This window comes from Mus musculus, chromosome 11 (genome assembly GCF_000001635.26).
Source record: "Mus musculus strain C57BL/6J chromosome 11, GRCm38.p6 C57BL/6J".
Classification (NCBI taxonomy): domain Eukaryota; kingdom Metazoa; phylum Chordata; class Mammalia; order Rodentia; family Muridae; genus Mus; species Mus musculus.
This window is the reverse complement of record NC_000077.6, coordinates 14,178,512-14,188,628: the sequence shown is the minus strand read 5'-3', so window position 1 is coordinate 14,188,628 and position 10,117 is coordinate 14,178,512. Positions and strand designations below refer to the sequence as shown.

Here is a 10,117-nt window from a genome sequence, read left to right as displayed (position 1 = left end):
AAAGTTGACAGAAAATCAGCCAACACAAATTGACAAATGGGGTTTCATGAATTTCAATAGCTTCTCCACAGAAAGGAAGCCATTTTAGAAATAAAGAAAACCTGCAAAATGAGGAGAAATCTCTTAAACCAATATTTCACGCAGGAGAAGATATATAGAATATATAAAGAAGTAAAGAACCTGAACTCACAAACGAAAGAAGAAAGAAAAAAAAAGAAAGAAAGAGAAACACAAATGGTCCTTAAATAATTGGAAAAGTATTCAACAGTTTTTAGCCATTAAGGGTATGCAAATAAAAATGACTTAACATTCCATCTTCCCATAGTCATATAGTTATCATAAAAAGAAGCAAAATCAATTGCTGGTAAAGATTTGGGGACGTAGAAGCCTTATTCTCACCTAGTTGAATTATAAGTCTGCCATGAAAATTAGAAAGGAGGGTTCTCAAAACTATGAAAATACATCTGGCAGATTATACAGTCATAACTCTACTGCAATATACCCAAAAGATTCTATGTCACATAACAGAGGTACTCACACCATTATTTCTTTTCCAGTACTATTCACAAGAGACAGGAAATGGAACAACCCTAAATGTTCCCCAGTAAGTGAATATGTAAAAAGATTGTGATACACATAATGCTGGGGTTCAGGATTCCTTGGTATGGGTTCTTATCCTCACTGATAACATCATTTTTACATATACTCAAAAGGACACTGGGGGATCATTTTATTAATGTTGGAGAGAAAAACAAGAGGGCAGGCGAGCTGTAAATCTCGGAGGCTCCCAAGAGTAAGAGATGGAGAAAAGGATAATAGAATGCCTTGCCTTCTGAGTGAGGGTCAGCCAGGGCAGTCTGCAAGCAGCTGCAAAAGAGGCAGGAGTTCTCCAGAGAAAAAACTGAGAGGCCTGCCAGCTCCATATAAATTCAGTGTTAGTGCAAAATTCCTTGGAATTTTGGTTGTTAGCAAAAGAAAATGTAGAGAAAATAAAAAGTTGTACCTTTGCTGATAGAATTCAGAAAAATGAGCAGGCTTAACAATGAGGATCAAAAGCAACAGCAACTGCTTTAAGAGAGGGGCTCCTGGTGTGTGTTACCTCATTACCTCATCAATACCTGATAGGATGGGGGACATGGCTGAATCACAGGGAATGGGAAAGGAAATGAGGCAGGAGGTTTGATAAATTAAAGTAGGAATTAAAATGTTTTAATGAAGCTCATTGTTTTGCATCCTAATTAAAAATTATAAAAGTAATAACACTGCTTATATTTAAGGATCAATACATTTGTGGGGAGAAGGACACAAAAATGTGCTTTTTTGTAAAATGTGTTATTTAAACCATTTACTTTCAATTTTTAGTAAACATTATTTTGAAAAACACAACTGGTTGATTTGATAAAATTGTCTTCAACCTAATTGCCTATTCACTAATAGATTAATTGGCAGGCATAAAATATACCTTATTTTTTGACCAATTTTACAAAACACATGTTTTAAAATATACTTTGGTTACATAAATATATCATGCAAGGATCTGAATAGAAAAGGTAAAACCTGAATTGAAGTGTCTCTAATTTTTCTGTTTTAATAAATTCTCCACATTTATTTCATAGATGATCTTCATCGACTAGAATTTTATTGACCTTTAAGCACAATATAATCTAGCAGGCTTAATGACTTATCATTTTTGAATTACTAAAAGTAAGATATTTGCTACCTTTTCCTGAAAATATTGTATGCAGACTCTTTAATTTTGAGGGGAAGTGGTTACAATTTAACACCAATAAAATTTTCTCAGGATGAAATAGATATGGTTTCATGTTTAATTCATTCATATAGTTTTAGCCAAATGGGTATGCTTGTACATGAACTATTACCAAGGCTTCATGACGGGGAATTTAATTTTGCTCTCTGAGTGTGAAATCACATTTTTTGAATCAAATACATTAAATCAGCATCTAAACAGAGGAAGAATTTTGTTTGGCTTACAGTTTCAAAACATTCATCCATGGTAACTTTGCTCCATGCAGTTCAGCAAAATACCATGATGGAAGAGAAGAGTTATTTCAAGTATAAAATATTTGACAAAAAAAAAACAAAAAAAAATTATATGCACTATGCACAACAAAATTTGATTAAGAAATAGAAATTTCAAGAAATGAAATAAATTACGTAAAACCTGATACAATGTAAAGCAATAAAATTTGAAATTAAATTCTTATTATTTCCACTTTAAATTATATATACTGCACATATATACGTTAACTAACATTCCAAAGTTAATTATTACCTATTTCCAGTTATGCAAAGTACTGTGAGACTAATAATACACTTTTCTACTTCTTAAAATCTCAGAAGTTCAGATTCCAGTGAACAATGAATCAAGTTTTCAGTTCTATTTGCTCATCATGCAGATTTGAGAATTCCAGTGTGTGAACCTTTCTGTCTCAGCCACTCAGAGCTGTGTTGTCTGTCTTCCAGAGATTGCATGTTGTATATTACATGCACTACTTAGCATAATCAATGTGGTAATGTGAACTTTTCAATTTGATTTAACTTTAATCCTGGGTTTAGTGAAATACTGATTATCGATCAATAATTCAAAGTGAGTCCATTACAGGAGGGAGTAAAACCTGAATTTCTACTCTCATGATCTGCACCAGTCAGAAAAGCTTTGCAACTTTGCATTCTGAAAATAGCTTTTTATAAAGAAAAGCTTCTCTTTTTTGGGGTAACTCCAGGTAGAGCTCATTGTTGGGGTCAATGTACTCCAGGTAGATGAATTTGTTAGTGTCAGAAGCACTGGTGTTTCAGGGAATCATGTAGTATATCTGTTATATTTTTTTAAACATATATGAATAGAAGTGTGAAAACCTGGAAGGATTAGCTAATTCATATTTTATAAGGAATATGTTAATTAAAATTACAAAACCAGGGTCCACTAGTTAAAATAAAGATCCTGTAGACACTGACAGCACCCTTGCTCTGTAAGCAATTTTTCTTTTTCATAATTGGATATTTTATTTTTTACATTTCAAATGTTATCCCTTTCCTTGTTTCTTCTCTGTAATCCTCCTATCCCATCACCATCCTCCTGCTTCTATGAGGGTGCTTCCCCACCCCCCCACACACACACACACACATACCTGTCTCACCATCCTATCATTCCCCTACATTGAGACATTGGACCTTCAAAGGACCAAAGGCCTCCCCTCCCATTGATGCTGGATAAGGCCATCCTCTGCTACACATGCAGCTGGAGCCATGGATCCCTCCGTGTGTGTACTCTTTGGTTGGTGGGTTGGTCCCTAGGATCTCAGGGGGTGGGAAAAAGGTCTGGTTTGTTGATTTTGTTGTTCATCCTATATGGTTGCAATCCCCTTCAGTTTCTATAGTCCTTCCCCTAAATCTTCCATTGGGGTCTCTGTGCTCAGTCTGATGGTTGGCTGCAAGCATCTGCATCTTTATTGGTCAGCCTCTGGCAGAGAGGTCAGCGTCTGGCAGAGCCTCTCAGGAGATGCAGGCAAATGGATGGAACTAGAAAATATTTTCCTGAGTGAGGTAACCAAGTCACAAAAGAACACATTCTAGTTTTTGTCAAAATTAGTTGAAAGTCTGTGTACACTAGCATGTTAATGATACCATTATTCATTACAGGAGATTCTTAGAAGCAAACATGTCCTTCAGTAGGTGAATAAATTGCACTGTGCTCAGACACTAGGATATTAATTATTTGCTGATACAGAAAAATCTGTATGAGAACCCATGACTGTACGTTAACTACATCTTACTAGTAAAAGTAACCAATTTGAAAAAATCTTTATTTAGAAGGGAATCCAATTAAAGATATCCTGCAAAATGAGAGAAAAATATATCAGTAGTTTCCAGGAATGAAATAATTGAATTGATGGAAGCACAGAGAAACCCAGGGATTACCATTTTCATCAAAGTCACAGAATGCATTCATTCACAGTTGATTACACCCCAACTTACACCATGGCCTATGAACAATAGGAATTATGTATTAAAGTATGTTATCAGTTAGAACAAAATTACAGCCTCATTTTTAGTGCTCTAGCACCTGATGGTAAACTGGAACATATAGAAATTCTGTGTCCTCACTCAGGCTGAACAACACAACATTGTGACATGCATTTCATAAAATAAAATCATGCTTATGTTTGTAATTTGTGAACCTTTTTCAATTTATGATGCACACACATTTTGTTCTAAGCAATGCAGAATAGTCAAAATAGTTTAAATGACACATGTGGTGCTTCTATACTCTACATTTATTAAAACAGTACAAAAATAAGATATGAGTTTTACTGACAAGACTTCTATTTCTATCTTCACCATTCTTAGTTATACTCACTAATCAACAAATCTCCAAATATTATGATTAGCAGTGTCTTAGTCGGAGTTTTTATTCCTGGATAAAATGTCATGACCATAAGCAAGTTGGGGAGGAAAGGGTTTATTCAGCTTACACTTCCATGTTGCTGCTGTTCATCACCAAAGGGAGTCAGGACTGGAAATAAGTAAGTCAGGAAGCTGGAGCTGATGAAGATGTCATGGAAGGATGTTACTTACTGGCTTGCTTCCCCTGGCTTGATCAGCATGCTGTCTTATAGAAGCCAAGACTACCAGCCTAGGGATGAAACCATCCACCATGAACCCTCCCCCCTTGATCACCAACTGTGAAAATGCCCCACAGCTGGATCTCATGGGGGTACTTCCCCAACTGAATTTTCTTACTCTGTGATAGATCCAGCCTATGTCAAGTTGACACACAAAAACCAGCCAGTACAAGCAGAAAACAGTTCAAAGAGATATCACTAACAGGGACATGTATGGACCAATGTACCTTCCTCCCTCCCACCTTCCACTCCCATGTTTTTATTACTACTCTCTAATTTGGGCATGGTAGACTGGCAAAAATGTATTTACACATACACAGGGAAGTTGAGGTCTCTCATTTAGATGTAGGAGAGTGTTTAAGGACTCATATAACTTTTGTTATTTCTGATTTTGCTGGCAAAAATGTTTTGCTGGTCCTGATCAGCATAGCCACCCATATATTCATGAGCAATGCCTGAAAGCCTCTGCATTTGTTCTGTAGGAGAGAAGGGGAGCGTCTCTCTATTAATCATTCACTGTCCTGAAGAGAGCAGTCCAAGGGCTGAATTGCACAATGTAGCCCAGCCTCAGAGAAAAGCATTCTTCTTTCATTCTGTCTGCAGATAAATAAAGTGCAATTGCATAGAGCTTAAGGGATGCATATATTTGCATTAGGAAAGAGCCAAATCTCCATGACTCAAGTTCATAAACACAATTTCTGGCACCCATTCTTTCATGTTGATTCTCCTTGATGTAAATTTCAGAAATGTATGAACTAGCCCTCCTCCTGAATCTTGGTGTTTTAAACCTTATAAAAAGGTCTATTGCCCAGGGCATCAGTGAGCAAAAAATATAGTATATTTGTTAGAATGCAATTTTGCTTTGGTCATGTGGCATTTTGAATATTTAACAGGAAGATTAGTAGAGAGATAAGAAAAACCTTAGAATAATGACACTTGTTCTTAGCATCTTCTAAGCACTCAACAGTGGAAAGATTCATTAAGAAGGAGATGTTTATAATTGTCAAAGTTTAACACAAACAGCCACGTATGGGTGTCCAGCTACTGAATGACTCTGAGATTAAAATTGTAATATATCAATGGCAAAATAAAACAAAACAAAACAGTAAGACTCAGTGAGTAGCTCTGTAATGGGCAGAAGTTGAAAACTAGAGTGCCCATTGCACACTAAATCCACCCCCCCATGACTATATTCTTGATAAGAATCGACAAAGAGTAGACATTTAGATATGTTCCCTCATATCCGTTTTCTTTGTTAAAAGCTACTTCCTCTGCAGAGTGGCAGGAACTGTCCCTCTGCATTTGAATCACTCTCATGATTAATGACACATTCCTCAGAAGTCAAATGTCCCCAGTCCAATTGCCTCTCTCAAGGACATAGAGGCCAATTGCTTCTCCTTCTTCATAAATATCTAAGTCTAACAAAGACCATTTCTTGGACTTTATTTCCAAATGCCTTCAGAAAGATTAAGAGTTCCACAAAGAGCCGATGACTAATGACAACAATACATTTCTGAACTCATTACACAAGCAGAGCTCATACAGAAAAAGTACACATTCTGAAAAGACCAATGATGGGCTGTGGGATAGGGGTCCCTCAGGAGCTGTAGGTAAGAGGGATTTACAAGGAATCAGGAAGGAATAGAAAAGACTGCTGCCTTTGTGTGGTATTTGTTGATGGCTCTCTTAATATAAAGCACTGTGTTAGCCAAGGCTAATTGCAAAGCCTGCTGTGTCTTAACACAGTGAATGATTGATCTGGATTGTTACAGAGAACAATGGTGCAGGCAAGCAGGCATACCTCCTTTGTTCTCTAGTGGCTTTCTCTTCAAAATGCATAGCAAGCCCAGGCAGAAGACACAAAGTGCACTGTGTTCCACTGTAATTGTGATCATTTGTAACATGACATACCAAGTTTTTTCAAACAGGTTTCTATTATCTGTTTGTGACAGAGTACATACGTTCTCTTAGTCTGGGATTTAGGAAAATAGTGACATGTGTTACATAAATCTTTGAGGGCTCCAGAGGTTACGTGCTCTGTCTTTGAACGCTTTAAGTCTTCTTTTTGCTTGAGATGAGTCCAGAGTTAGTAATGGAAGCCAATAAACAGGGAGGAAATTTTACTCTCAGAGATTTAGGCAGAAGATAAATGTTTTGTTCGTTTATCATGATAATTTATTATTATGATATATAATGGAAATATAATTTAACATAACAATATAAACAATATAAATACAATATAATAATATTTCTTTTTTCATGAAGTTTATTTTCTTGAAGAGTTTGTTGTTTGTTTTCCCTTGACCATGTGTCATATTTGCTTATTGATTTTAGTTTACATTTATGTTTGGTTACCAGAAAAGTGTCAATTTTATTCATTTCTTCATTCTTCTGGTTGTTCCCCATGTCTTATCAGATACTAGAATATTGTATACAAGCTCACAAAAGAAATGGCAGTACTTAATATTTACGTTAGAGAAATATCACAGAATTAAAATTGTAACCAAGAGAAAAATTGTAACACAAGTGTTCTGACTATATTAATTTTCCTAGATGCAACACAAAAAGAATGCTGTTTGAGAGACATGATTCTAACAGAATCCATGTAGTGTAGCTTCATCTACATGCAAAGGACTAACAGTAAACTTTGGTGGCTACCTAGAAAAGCATGTGAAGGAACTTACCCAGCACCTGTATGCTGCCTAGGCTTGAATTACTCATATGAGGACAGGGGCAGCTAGCCTAACCATTCTGTCAGTCCCAGAGACAACTCATGTAAATTTATTTTTGTTGGTAATTCTGCTACTAGAAACTGTGGAAGCCATACTTGAGGTGTCTCATGTTACCAGGGAAATTAGTGTTCCCTTTTGGTTTTCTTGTTCTGACTAATAAAAGAATTTAAGAATGGACTGGTAAGAAGGGTCTAGGAGAGTTTTGCTAGCAAACAAAACAAAACAAAACAAAAACAAATGAAAAATCAACCAAACAAAAGCAAACAGATCAACAACAATGAAAAAAACAGGGCTGACAAACACAGCATTCTTTTTGTGTTATATCTAAGAAAATTAATAGAGTCAAAACACTTGTGCAGAGAAGGAAGATGGGTAAGAAGAGAAGAAAAAAATATGACACTGTAACTAGCCACATAGGAAATGAGGTCTGGGAAGTGATGTGTTTATAAAAACATGTGTTCTATGGATGGGTAGTGAGGTATAGAGGAAGGGGATGTCTCAGCAGGCCCATGCCAATGCATCTCTTCCTCCTGAGGGACCAGCCACACACGATAGTGTAATGTAGAATAGAGTTTATTTAGGGAATGCGGAAGGGAGTCAAGAGGGTAGTAGACCTCTTCGCAGAGAGAGAGAGAGAGAGAGAGAGAGAGAGAGAGAGGGAGTAGAAGAGTAGAGGCTGGCCGTGAGCACATGGAGAGAAGAGGGGAAAGGGAATGAGGTAGGGGTGAGGGGACAGGGACAAAGAAGAAAAGAGGAAAAGAACAAGAGATCAATAGAGACAGGAGGGGGCAACCAACCGCTTTTAGAGTGAGTCAGACCTACCTGACTGTTGTCAGGTAACTGTGGGGGTGGAGTTTAGACAGCATGCTAACAGGAAGAAACTTAGAAAAAGAGTAAGGAAACTTGGTGAGTCTGGAAAAGCATGTCAAGTTTTTGACAAATATCCAAAGTCATAAAAAAATAGTTAAAAAAAATTAACAAAAGAATAAGGAAAAAAGTAAGGACTCAGAAAAGCAAGGGGTGAGGGGTGCTTAACACAGTTACATGGTTGCTGTTCCACTTCCCAGAGAACAAGAATTCTGGGAAAGAAATGTATATCATCTCATTAAGGGAATACTTACCTTTTCCTCTTTTTATCATGGTATATGGTAAGTCAGACATTCTCATTGGTCTAACAGGATCAACCCTTAAGGGAAGAGACAAAGGCAAGCCTCTACAAGGGAGTAGATTGCATTTTGGCTGGAAGAAACTAGCTTTCCTTCAATTAGTTTCCAATGCTACTGTAACAAAACTTGTTTTTTACCCATTCTCTCTGTATTTTTTCAAATTCTGTAAAAACTGTAGTAAGGCCACGAGGCATATTGAACTTAAACAATGCTTCTCAGTAGACAAAAATACTAATTAAAGGAAATTTAATCTTGAAAATCACCCCAAAAATAGGTTGTGTTTAACACTGCTCTGTTAGAATCATATGTTTGGTAAGAAATTCATAATTAGTCATGACTATGAAAGCCATCAGCATAGCTACAGGTAAACCTTGAAGAACACCTGGAGGACATTCTATGATTTATTAATGATTATCCCCTTCAGGCCGACATAACATGTGAAAGAAAGCAAGAGTGTATTCATAGCTTCAGACCTACATAGAAACCTAAGGAGGTAAAGGAATTTAAATTCCTTCTGCTCACTTGGCAGGAAGGAATAGAGTGCTGTCCATCCCTCAGATCCCTTTCCTTCTGTCCTAGACCAGATCCCTCCATAGAGGTTAGCCAAATAGGAGGGACCATGCAGAGACAATGCAGCATAAAAATCTTTAACTTGGAGACAAAGTTATCAAGAATGTGGGTCAGATAACAAGTGAGAAGGAAATCTTTTGAATCTGTATATTGCCAGGACAAAGGTTGGTAGTGTTGTGATCTTTGCACGGCTTCAGAAGGACCACACCAGGCCAAACAGTGCCACGTGTGGTTTATTGAGAGAGAAAGGGGCAAGGTGACAGCAGAAAGAGAAGGGGATAGAGAAAGAGAGATCAGGGAGATGGGGGACATTTTATATGGATGGTGACATAGTCACAGGTAAAGGTAGGACGTGAGCCAAGTGGATTCTGTGAATATGTTGGCTGTTACCTTGGCAACAGGTGTTCAGGTCATGCCTATGTGATGTCACGGGTTTCAGAGGTCCTGATACCAACAGGTAGGAACCTCTCATTAGCATTCCCTGAATATGATGGCTATTCTCAGTTTTCAATTTGACTATATCTGGAATTAACTGAAACCCAAAAGTGGCTGGACACACTTGGAAAGGGATTTTGCTTAGATCATTTGAAGTTGGACGATTCATTTCAGGTTTGTATCTTTGAGGTGAGAAGACACAAGATTAATCCACATTGTTTAGGTTTAAGCTCTATCTCTAACCTGGGACACATCTGCCTTTATAAAGGGCATGGGAAAAGGAAGCTCTGCCTCTTTGTCTGCCTGTTCTTGCCTCCCTAGCAAGTACATTTCTTCACTGGCATTCGAGCCTACTTCTTCAGAGTTTAGGTGTATATGGGAGACCTGAGACATTCAGGCTCATGGAATGAACAACTACTGGATTCTTGGTATTTCTGTTCATATACCTTCAGTGTTGGATTACCGTAACCTCCACCTGTAAATCAGTCTAATAAATCCCATTACTATATATAAGAGAGATTCATTTCATATGTTCTGTTACCTTGTTTCATATACCACAGAAAGCAGGCTA

At 37.2% G+C, this 10,117-nt stretch overlaps 1 long non-coding RNA gene across 1 annotated transcript in view; it reads left to right on the top strand.

Annotated features, from left to right (window-relative positions):
• Positions 1–9,587: 9,587 nt before the first annotated feature.
• Positions 9,588–10,117, top strand: part of 4930554G24Rik (RIKEN cDNA 4930554G24 gene) — a 106,939-nt gene continuing 106,409 nt past the window's right edge. Inside the window, exon 1 of the long non-coding RNA NR_131011.1 lies at positions 9,588–9,720. This is a non-coding gene — a long non-coding RNA (RIKEN cDNA 4930554G24 gene). The remainder of the gene's footprint in view (positions 9,721–10,117) is intronic.